This window comes from Pinus tabuliformis, chromosome X, assembly GCF_031772625.1.
Source record: "Pinus tabuliformis cultivar Carrire ecotype Pingquan chromosome X, CPIR1, whole genome shotgun sequence".
In the NCBI taxonomy this organism is placed as follows: Eukaryota; Viridiplantae; Streptophyta; class Pinopsida; order Pinales; family Pinaceae; genus Pinus; species Pinus tabuliformis.
In genome coordinates this window covers 918,724,314-918,737,322 of record NC_142308.1, presented here as the reverse complement: position 1 = coordinate 918,737,322, position 13,009 = coordinate 918,724,314, and positions in this window count along the sequence as shown.

Below are 13,009 nucleotides of genomic sequence, written 5' to 3'. Positions count from 1 at the left end.
TGTCGTAGAAATATTGGCAAAATTTCAACTGCCAATATACATGAAATAAATGCCATATATATATGATTTGCATCGACTAAACGCTGTGGAGTAACATGATCTTGGTTGGAAAAAGGAGCATGTAGTGAAAAAGAAAGGTTGGAATATAAATCAGACCATTCAGTAAAGAAAATAAAATGATGTTTGGAACAGCAAGGGGCTATTAACAGCCATTCACACTTTTTTCTTGAGAAGGGAAATCAAGAATTCTTCTATTTTTTCCGAGATCCACCTATTGGAAGATCCAAGCTCCATGTTTCCATAAGTCCAGATGTTGTATGTTTCCCATATACTTTAAGGGCCCTACAACCCTATCTTTTGCCAATAAAAATAACTACTGCGCCACATTTTAGACAACACAAATCTAATATTTTCTAGCAGTCTGCATTTCTGGGTTTGTGAGAACAATTTGGAGCCACGATTATATTTGCTTCCAAACCAACGGAAGCATTCAACGTTCACTGGCAAAGTGATTATCACCCCTCTTCCAACTGCAGGAGGCATGAATCCACCTAATTTGGCCTTCCAAAACAACTGATAATCTGTATCATACTCAACAACTATCTTCTCCTGTACTTCAAACTTGAAGAAATACAAGACATATGAAGCCAACTTACCCTGATTCAAAAGCCGGCTACAGATGGGCAGGACCTGCATAAAGGGGCCTAATTTCTCGTGCTCAACCAACAATTCTGTCAAGTACCGACTGTTGTTGTTGCTGCTGCAGTGGCATGAGCCGTTCAAATCTAAGGAACAATGGATACAAAAAGAAGAGAAGAATAAGTGGATTGAAATTTGAAAATGCAAGAATATCGCACCGGAACTCCTGCTGCTAACTAGAACATTTAGATTTGTGAACTAGGATGAAAAAACCTATTTCAAAAACATTTTTATACAGGGACCCAGGGAGCCATATACACAAAAACAGCGGGCTGAATCCGTGAAAACAGGGAGCCGCCCTCCATTTGAAAACAAATTAAGCTCCGCCCTCCATTTCAAAACAAATCTAACATCTCATGACCAAATCGACCCTCACAAACCACTCCCTGGACCAAATCGACCCTCACAAACCACTCCCAAACCAGAAAACCCAAACTGTAAATCAGAAATGGTGATTTTGCTCTCCCAAACCCGGATCAAATATAAAAAAGGGGCGATTTTGATAAAATATGATTCGGTTAGTTTATCCACCCTGGGCTAAAATAAAAAAATAAATTAATTTTTAAATAAAATATGGGCTAATTATATAAGAAATTTTTTATTATTTTAATTAAAAATTCGCCCCATTAAAATATAAAAAGCCTTAAATTTCGCCTTTGGGGGATTATTCTCCCTAAAATTAACCTTGGCACAAAGTGTGCAAATTGAAGAAAGATCTTTATGGGCTTAAGCAAGCACCAAGAGCATGGTACAATAGGATAGATTCCTATCTACTGAAAAATGGATCTGACAAATGTGAGGGAGAACCCACCCTCTACATCAAAGAAAATGATGGTAAATTACTAATTGTTGTGTTGTATGTTGATGATGTTATTTTCACAGGCAATGATGATTACCTTATTGAAAATTTCAAAACAGTCATGAAAGAAGAATTTGAGATGACTGACATGGGTTTTCTGAGATACTTCTTAGGAATAGAAGTAGATCAGAATGAAAATGAGATTTTTATCTCACAAGCAAAATATGTTAATGAAGTGTTGGAAAGATTTAATATGCAAAAGTGCAAGGCAAAAATCACTCCCACAGTGATGGGATTAAAACTCAACAAAGAGGACAACAGCAAGGATTTTGATCCTAGCTTGTATAATAGCATAGTTGGTAGCCTAATTTATTTGACTGCAACTAGGCTAGGTATAATGTTTGCTGTTAGTTTAATTTCCAGATTCATGGAGAGGCCAAAAGAAACACATTGCAAAAAGAATTCTGAGATATGTTAAAGGTACTAAGAGGTTTGACATTTTATATACTGTCTTAGAATGTTCATATTTAATTGGATACAGTGATAGTGATTGGGCTGGAAGTGTAGATAATCAGAAAAACACATCCGGTTATGTTTTTCACGTGGGTTCAGGAGCCATTTCATGGGCTTCTAAGAAACAACCTATTGTAGCGTTGTCTACAACAGAGACAGAATATGTGGTAGCTACAGCAGTAGCATGTCAAGTAGTTTGGATGAGAAGAATTTTAAGGAGCTTAGGCCAAGAGCAAGCAAAAGGAACGGTAATTTTTTGTGACAATAGCTCAGTTATTGCATTACCCAAGAATTCGGTGTTTCATAAGAGAACGAAACACATTGACACAAGGTTTCATTACATCAGAGAATTGGTAAGCAATGGAGAAATTGTCTTAGAACATTGCAGGACTCAAGAGCAGGTTGCAGACATTCTGACCAAGCCATTGGACCAGAAAAGTTTTGAATTTTTGAGGAAATGTTTGGGTATGACTCAACGCCCAAGAGTTCAAATTAAAGGGGAGTGTTGAAATAATAATTTCACCTGCCGCATTTAATTTCTGAAAACCACCAGTCTCCCATTGGACCGCTTTTGCTGAGGCAGTGGTATTCTCTCAAACGCCCCCGATACAATCAAAATTTGACGCGTCCCAAGTACTTTTTGCAAAACAGCTTTTTATCAAGACGTAACATTCGTTTTGTTTGGGCAAGCGATATTCGTCCGATTGCAAGGATGGATGATGACAGTTGATTAAACCAAAGTCAATGTACATGCCTGTAGCAAATGGAGATTGCGTGAAGTTTCATTTTGACCGCTGATTTTATGAGTAAAATATTTAATAAAATTTATTACAGTATCGTAGATATAGGTAAGTCTTTTAATTTTAATGTTTTATATTTTCCACTGAGTGTAGTATTTTTTACGGAAGAAGTAAAAACATATATTTAATTTCTTATGTTGTTGTTGCGTGTAATGTAGTGAGAACATATATGTAATTTCTTATGTTGTTGTTGCGTGTAATGTAATGAGGAGAAAGGAGGCACCTATGAGTGAGTATAATGAAATCTTTCACACAACAATGAAGAGGGTAATGTAAGTTTTTTTTGGTGAATGTGTAATTTTCACACAACAGTGTGTTGATCTCTCCAACAGAGACAAAAGTTCTTTTATGTTTGTAATGCAGTGAATGAAATAAGAGGATTTTTTCCTTTACAGCATGTAAATTTTTTTTAGATAGCACTGAATGTAATTTTGTGTAGCTTAAGTCTATTTGTGAATGTAAAAGAGATTTTTAAACACAGCAGTGTAAAATCTCAAGAGGAGACAGAGTAATTTTTGTTGAAATATTCTTGGTGAATCCCTCTGAGAGAAAAGAAGAAATTTATAACTAAAGTTGTTTTTGATTAATGAATACAAGTTCAAGTTTTATTTTGTATGAGTAAAAACACTGTCTACTCAGACATTTTTTTTAGGCTTCTTGTGCTAAGATCTTGTGGAGAAAAACAGAACATTGTGTCTGTGTTCACTCGTTTTATTTTGAAATTTACCAGAAAATTCCCAACATTCACCATATGAATATGAATATTGTGCAGATGAAATTCACTGTTCGTAAGAGTAATTTCACCCGAGACTCATCTAAAAGCTATCGGTTGTTTCGGGACAGCGAGAAACAGTTGGAAATTTTTCTGTAATACAAGTGGTACTGGTAGTGTATTTATACAATCAAATCCGACAATTTTAAGTTACTCTGGTTTCCATGTTTTTCTTCCAGTTAAATTTGTGTTTCTCTCATGTGTCCTTTTCTTAAATACATATTTCATTTACAGTTTTATTGTATTTAATGGCTATTTTTTCACAAGTTAATAATATGCATTTAATTATATAAGCAATCGACGCAAACGGTTTCAACATTCCACGGAAGAAACAAGAAATGGTGAAACTTCAGATGGGGAGTCTGTCTCCATTCTGTTTTTTCATCCTCATTTTTAAATTCTCTCCACTCTCTCTCTATTGAATATCCTTTACCATTGAATTTGATTATCATTCCTATATTTGTTTAAAGAATTATAAGAATATATTTATTCTAAATGCTCGTGAAAATATTTACAAGTAGAAAGCAAAGGTAAAAGTGACTAAACTGACTTTTAGTATGCCACAAATATAAATTAAATTGAATCCCATATATGAGAGCATTGATTGCTTAATATATTTTGAATATATCCTAGGAGAGAACTCCACATCAGCAAAAACAACCCTAAAATAGTTTAATTTTACAATAATGTGAAACAGGGCTTTAATGAAAGATTCGTACTGTCATTAGAATCAAATGTAAGACTCATGCACAGGAGTCATGTTAGGTAGGGGGCGTGTATAGTAAGAAAGTTTAAGGAGTCAGGACAACAACCTAGATTGCTTACTCGTACAGCAGAGTCTCTGAGCCGTGTTTTAAAAATACCTGTGTAAGCGGGTCATAATTTTGTTTGGAAATTTTAAGATGATTTTAGTAAAAATTTTAGAAAATTGACATTACAATTTTCAAATTTAAAATTATGTAGAATACAGTTCAACGGTCAAAAAAACAATTTAAATAATATTATGGTAAAAAAAAAAACAATTTAAATAATATTATGGTAAAAAAAACTAGATAATATTATGGTAAAAAAAACTAGATGTTAACGAAAAAAACTTTCTAAAAGAATTATGGCATCGGTAATCAACGCCTATTCCAAAAAGAGGTTGATGAATTAATTTAAGTTCCATTAAGCGTCCATGGCATTTTACTCAAATGATGCAGCGAAGCTTGAGAGATATTTATGTCAGCGATAAATTTCAAAATAGCTTAAAAAAAAAAATAGTATAACTTTGTTCTCGAGAAGATGGAAAAGAAATAAAGAAAAAGAAAGATATTGAAATTCCTTATTCATTTTTAGCTGGATGGTACTTAGAGTTAGGCCTTTAATTGACAATGACCGTACGACTCGTTACTTATAACATTAATAATTTCCACCGCCTAAAGGAGTACCTTCGTTACTTATAACCTTAATAATTTCCACCGCCTAAAGGAGTATTAGTTAGGAGTCCTGAGTAGGTTTTTTTGGAATTGACAATGACTGTAGGACTCATTACTTATAACATTAATAATTTCAACTGCCTAACGAGTATTAATTAGGAGTCCTGAGTAGGTTTTCTGGATGGAAAAAATCTATTATTCAAGTAGAGTGATCTAATATATAAACTCAGTTTATTTTAAGAACATATCCCTTGGAGTGAGATATATAATTAATGGCATAGTTATGAACATTGATTTAAATTTATATATTTTAAATGTTTTATAGGTTTTCTTCTTTAATTTAAATTTGATAATATAATTTTTTTTGGTAAATATTTTTATTTTTTATTATTAAAATTATATTTTGTAATGTTTTGAAGGTTTTTTTTTGAAGTATTTAAATTTTATAAATTTATAAATTATTTTATAAAATTAATTAGGAAATATATTTAGAAAAATGTCATACTATATAATGCTTAGATTATATTTATTAAATTTAACTTATTATATCATATTTAATTTTTTTTTGAATTACTATTATAATTTTACAATGTTGTATTTTTATTTTTGTTAAAAGACAATGTGATTGATCAATATTGAATAATTACAATAATGTCATATAGAAAAAAAGAGGATTAGTCAATTGAATTACACACTAAAGAAAAAGATAAATGAATTCCATGTTTTTATCTCTTTACATGATTTCTTTTATTTTATTTTATTTTATGCATTATACATTGTAATTATATAGCTATTTAAGGTGGGTTTTGATATGTTTAAAGATGGATATGGATAAAAATTGTATACAAAGCTTTTAAATGTTAGGGAAAAAGGTTGATTAACCCACTATTAACTTATAGACCTAAATTGTCTTGAGAACCCATTGGTATGTTGAAAAAGAGATAATATTTTTGTTGGTCAATGGCATTTATTCAAGGTTCCAAAGATTTTATTGGGAGTGTTGCATTCAATTTGAAATCAAAATTCAAGATTTAATAATTCATTTATGTGTTATAGTTATTTTGTTTTTTAGTATGATAAATATGTGAAGATTTTTAACATAATTATATTATTGAAGGATAATTTTTTAATGAAATTTAGTGAAAAGTTAATTTATGATGATTACTACAAGGCAAAATTTTAAATATAACTTTTGTTTCTAGAAAGCTTAACAACCCAAAACATGTAAAGATAAATATGTGAAGATTTTTAACATAATGATATTATTGAAAAATAATTTTTTATTAAAATTTAATAAAAAACAAATTTTAAATATACTTTTTATTTACACAAAAAACAAAACATATCAATTTGTAAATAAAAAACAAAACATATCAATTTTTTATATAAAAAATAATAGATAAAAATCCAAATTCCAACCCTACTCATAATGAAATAGAAACCAAAAACAAGTCACCTGTTGTCTCGCTAAGAAGCATGAAGAAGCCTGCCGCGTAGAAGTCCCCTGTCGAGAAGAACACTGCTCCCAAAGCTGACAAGAAGCTGCGACTGTGTGAGAATACAGAGGAGGCAAGCAGCCGAGTTAAAAATGGAACCAACAAATGAATATTAGAAAGCTTGATAAAATGAAAAAAAAAGAAAAAGACCATTGGTGGAGGAGAGAGGGACTGATGGACCAGCTCATGTGGTTGTACTGGTCATGGCGTATTGGAAAGGGAAAATGCACAGAGTCAAGTTGAATCAAATAAGCAACATTGGCAGCAAAAGAATCGAATGAGATTGTTGCGCGAAGGACAGATTCCTATAAATAGAAACGATTTAGAAAAACAGATTGTTGGATTCTCTCATTGATCATGTCGAGGATAGGCAACTAAACTCCATGAGAGTTCACTAGAAAATGGCGTCAATAGCATCATCAATAGAGGCAGACTGGAGTGCAATGAGGGCTCTCAGATTTGAGAGGACAAATGAGCAAATAAGGGAGATGATTGCGGACGTTGATAAAGATGGGAGTGGTACAATAGACTTTGATGAGTCTGCATACATGATGACAGTAAAAATTGGAGAACAAGATACGAGGAAAACGTTGACCAGGGCATTTCGTGAAATACATCAAGATAAAAGTGGAAAGATCTCTGCCATAGACTTTCAGTGAACTATGTAAGAGTTTTATTCCGAAGGAGCTTCTTTAGCCACCAAGAGGTAGTGGTGGCATGAGAAGATGGTGTTGTTAAGGAAATGGCCCAACATCACTTGTATGAGGAGCCAAAGCAAGCGACTATGACTAAATGATGCATTTTATATAGGAAGCTGGAGACCGTGAAGACAATTTGCATGTGTGGTAAAGGTTGTTGTGACCATGACACAAGAAAGTGTTGATGAAAGTGTTCATGTGTGGTAAAGGCTGTTGTGACAGTGACAAAGGAAAGTGATTTAGGGTAGCTTTTGTTGGAAATTGACAACTACTTATGTAAATTTGGGTAAAATGTATTAGTTACTAATAGGTTGGTTTTATACCAAAACATCAGTTATGTAATTGAGGATGTTGTAATTGAGGATGCTCATATAAAACTGATCAATTCCTGAACTATTATGAGGAGAATTTTGTTGATGGAATAGTGTTTCCAATCCCCTGCCCTGTGGATGTTTATTTGACACTCTATCAGGGTTTTACCACATAAATCTTGAGTGATTACTTGTGTGGTTATTTTTAGTTTTCATTCAGTTTGTTTTCCCTTTCTTGTTTATTGAATCCTACAATTGGTATCAGAGCAAGTTAGTTGAGTGGAAGGTTTTGGAGAAATCAGAGCTAGTTAAAGGTCTTGGAGAAATCGGAGTTGTGAGTGTTGCGTGTTAAAAGACGAGAACCTCTTCTATGTGTATAAAAAGTTCACTCTGATTTCTCCATGGAATATTGCCAAGGGCTGAGGAGGAGGCGCATGGAAGCGTGGAACGAGGAGGAGTCTGGAATAGTATGCAAAGAATCTGTGTGCTGGAGCGGAGAGGAATGGACCAAAGCATGTGAAGAGCGGTTGAGACCTCTGAATGTTGGAGTAGAGAGGAAGAGCTGTTGAAACATCTGCGTGTTGGAGTAGAGAGGAGGGCTTTGCCTGCCGTCGTCATGGTGTACTGAAGAGCAAAGAGGAGGGCTTTGCCTACCACCATCGTGGAGTACTGAAGCCATGCTGAATTGCGTAGCCTATCGTGGACCTGTCAGTTGTCAGAGCCGATGTTGCTCGTTGCTGGTCCTGTCCACCTGTCCAGAACTGTCGAGGAGTGGAGGTGAATTTGCGTGGAACAAGTAATACCGGTATTTGTGAAAAAATATTTTTTTCTTCAGAAGCAAATTTTTCAGAAATTATTTGTTGTGGGATAAAAAAAAAACCTAGTGGACATTTTGTTGAAGGGCTTCTCTGGTTAAGGAAAAAAGGAAAATTTTACTATTCTGGAATATTAACAGAAAATTTGAACAAAGCTTTTGAAGGGGAGCAGATTCAAATATTTTTTTTTAATAAAAAGAATGAATTACAAAAAAAAAAGGTTAACATTTGTAAAAAAGAGTTTTTTTATTAAAAAAAAGGCTCAGATTTCTGAAGAGGAAAACAGAAATCAAAGAAATCTTAAAAGGAAACCAGAAATTGAAGAAACCCTAAATCCTTGTTTTCTTTGAGAAACCTAGTTGAAAAAAAAAGGGAAACCCTAGGAGGAAAGAAATGGCCAAGATGTCGAATGCAAAATTTGAGGTGAAGAAATTCACCGGCAAGAGAAATTTTTCTCTTTGGAAACTGAAAGTTAGGGATTTGATGGTGCAACAAGGGTTGCATAAGGCATTGGACGGGGCAAATAAGAAACCTACAAGCATGACTAATTCGAACTGGGAGGACTTGGATGCCCGAGATCTCAATACCATCAGCTTATGCCTGGTTGATGAAGTTCTCTTCAACATTGTTGAAGAGAGTACAGCTTTAGGTTTATAGGAAAATCTAGAAAACTATATAAGACAAAGTTGTTAACCAATAGAATTTATTTGAAAAGACAACTGTACAGTCTTTGAATGAAGCAGGGTTCAAAATTCGCAAAACATTTGAATGTTTTTAATACACTTATATGCCAATTAATAGATATGGAAGTCAAAATTCAGGAAGAAAACAAAGCTATAACCTTGTTGTCTTCTCTGCCTGAATCATGGGATCACTTCGTAACTTCAATTAGTTTGAGCACCGCTAATTCTTTGAAATTTGAATCAGTTGTGGGAGCTCTCTTGTCTAAAGAAGTATGAAGGAAATCCAATAATGAAACAACTACATAAGAAGCTATGATAGTTAGAGGACGGTCAAAAGAAAGAAGAGAAAAAACAAGGGGGTCTTCTAGATCTAAATCAAAGGGAAAGAAGTGTAAGTCAAAATGTTGGCACTGCAATAAAATTGGATACGCGAAGAAAGACTGTTGGAAACGACAAGAGTCTGATAACTCGAGGAATGAAGCAAATTAGGTTGATTCAGGTATGATAGATGAAGTTTTATCTGCTGAAGAATTATGTATGATAGATGAAACTTCATGTAATGTCTCTCAGGGTGTTGAAAGCTGGCTGTTAGACTCTAGTGCTTCTCAACACATGTGTCGACATAGAAATTGGTTTACTTCATATGAAAATATAAATGGTAGTTCTGTGTTTATCGGTAATAATGTATCATGTCAGACTGTTGGGATGGGAAATATCAAGATTAAAATGTATGATAACACAGTTCAAACATTAACTAGGGTTAGACATGTACCTGATTTGAAGAAAAAATTGATTTCTTTGGGAGTGTTGGATTTGGATGGTTATAACTTGACATGTCAAAATGGTATACTGAAAGTCTTTAAACGCGTCTTAGTTGTTATGAAAGTAGAAAAGATCGGAAATCTTTACAGACTCAAGGGAAGTACTCAAATGAGTGAAGCAACAATTGTGTCAGAAAAAGAAGAAGAAGGTACTTGCCGATGGCATCAGCGATGGGGTCAGATGAACGAGAAAGGTCTCCAGGTACTGATGAAATGTAAATCACTTCCTGATTTGAAATCCTTGAAGTTGGATTTTTGTAGACATTATGTGTATGGAAAAAAATGTAAACAAAGATTTAAAACTGGGATCATAATAGTAAAGATATTTTAGACTATATTCGTTCTGATCTGTGGGGACCATCTCCTGTTGTCTCATATGGCAGTCCTCTATATTTTTTAAAGTTTATTGTTGATTTCCCCTGTAAAGTTCGGGTCTTTATGCTAAAAGAGAAAGTTGATGTATTCAATGTCTTTAAACAATTTAGAGCAATGGTAGAGAAAATAATAGGCAAATCAATTAAATGTTTAAGAACTGACAATGGTGGTGAATTAATTTCAATAGAATTTGAACAATACTGTAAGGATGAAGGAATTGTTAGACACGAAATAGTTGTTTATACTCCTCAACAAAATGGTGTTGTTGAACTTATGAATCACACTCTTATGGAAAGAGCCAGAAGCATGATCAACAATGCTAACTTTAAAAAGGAGTTGTGGGCAGAAGTAGTATCCACTGCTTGTTATTTAGTTAATAGATCACCTTTTGTAGCAATTAATTATAAAATTCCTGAAGAAGTTTGGACAGGCCAGTCTTGTGATTATTCACATTTAAGGATATTTGGCCATGATGCTTACTCTCTTATTCCTAAAAATTAGCGTTGAAAATTAGATCCAAAATCGAAATGTTATGTCTTTGTTAGGTATGACTATGCAGTGAAAGGATACTAATTGTGGGATCCTACATCACAGAAGATAGTCATTAGTAGAGATATAAAATTTGATGAATATTCTCTTTTAAAATCAAATGTTGAAAGAATTGAACAGGAACAAATATCGCCAAATCAACAAGTTCAGTTGGAGGCTAGATTTTTTTGTGACAATTAAAAGGAAGAAGAAGCTTCTAGAAAAAAAGATGTTGAAGATACAAAGGAAACTGTTGAAGTTTCTGAACCAGTTCAAGTTTTTGAACTAATTTAGCAACCAGTCACTCTATGAAGGTCTACAGGGGAAAGAAAAATTCTCGAAAGGTATGAAGATTCTACTTCATCTTTTGCTTTGATTACTGAAGATGGGGAACCTTCTTGTTATCAGGAAGCAGTAGATGATACAGATAGTGAAAAATGGAAAACGGCTATGGAAGAAGAAATGGATTCCTTAGCCAAGAACAATACCTAGGATCTTGTAGAGCTTCTTGAAGGGAGAAGAGTTGTTGGATGCAAATGGGTCTTCAAACTGAAACATAAAGTTGATGGAAGTATCGAAAGGCATAAGGCAAGACTGGTAGAAAAAGGGTATTCTCAGGTTGAAGGTATCGACTTTCATGAGATTTTTTCACCAGTTGTAAAACTTGTTTCTATTAATACTATGTTGGCACTAACTGCATTACTTAATCTTGAGTTAGAACAATTAGATGTTAAAACAACTTTTCTACATTGTAATTGAAATGAAGAGTTATATATGGAACAACCAGAAGGTTTTGTACAAGGTCACAACAGAATATTAGTTTGCAAGCTAAGGAAACCATTGTATGGTCTGAGGCAGTCTCCCAGACAATGCTACAAAAAGTTTGACTCCTTCATGGTGAGCCAAAACTTTATTAGAAGTGAGTATGATAATTATGTATACTTAAAAAGTTTCAATGGCATATTCATTATCTTAGCTTTGTATGTTGAGATATGCTTATTGCAAGAAAAATCATGGAAGAGATCAACAGGTTAAAGGCTTAGCTCTCTATGAAATTTGATATGAAGGATGTTGGAGTAGCAAAACATATCTTGGGAATGGAGATACACAAAGATAGGAAAAATGCTAAGCTTTGGTTATCACAGCATAAGTATGTGGATAAAGTACTTGAAAAGTTTTGTATGAACAATGTGAAACCTGTTAATGTTCCATTAGCTTCCCATTTTAACCTTTCTTCGGTTTTGAGTCTTAGAGCTGATGAAGAAAAGCAATATATGTCTCATGTACAATATGAAAATGTTGTAGGCAAATTAATGTATGCGATGGTATCTACAAGACCTGACATTTCACATGTAGTTGGAGTTGTCAACACGTTCATGGCAAATCCAGGTGAAGAACATTGACAAGTAATGAAATGGGTGCTTCAATATCTAAGAGGCACAAGTGACCATTGCATCATCTTTAATGTTAGTGAAGGATCAGTCTGCAGATATGTAGATGCTGATTATGAAGATCTACTATAGGTTATTTCTTTACTCTTACAGGTGGAGCAATTAGTTGGATGTCAAAGTTTCAAGAAACAGTTGCGTTATCCACTACCGAAGCAGAATATATAGCTGCTTCAGATGCTATTAAAGAAGCAATCTGGTTAAAGGGTCTAGTTGATGAGATTGGAAGGACGCAGGAGAAAGTGAATGTACTTTGTGACAGTCAAAGTGTTATTCACTTGGCTACAAATCGTGCTTATCACAACAGAACCAAGCACATTGATGTAAGGTATCATTTTCTGAGACATGTGATCAATGGCGGAAAAGTAGCTCTTCCAAAGGTGCATACGCGAGAGAATTGTGCATACATATTCACAAAGACGGTTATAGTAGAGAAGCTGCGGTGGTGTTTAGCTTCTCTTGGCTTGCAGAAAAGATGATGAATGGGCATGGTAAAAGGATTAGTAAAATCATTGTCAAGGTGGAGTTTGTTGGAAGTTGACAATTAATTATGTAAATTTTGGTAAAATGTATTAGCTACTAACAAGTTAGTTTTATACCAAATAATCGGTTATGTAACTTAGGGGGCCCATATAAAACTGATGAATGCCCTAACTATTGTAAGGAGAATCTTATTGATCGAATATAGATTCCAATCCCTTGCCCCGTGGATGTTTCCTTGACACTCTGTCAGGGTTTTACCACGTAAATCTTGAGTTATTAATTATGTGGTTATATTCATTTTTCATTTTGTTTGTTTTCCCTTTCTTGTTTATTAACTCCTACAACTTTGT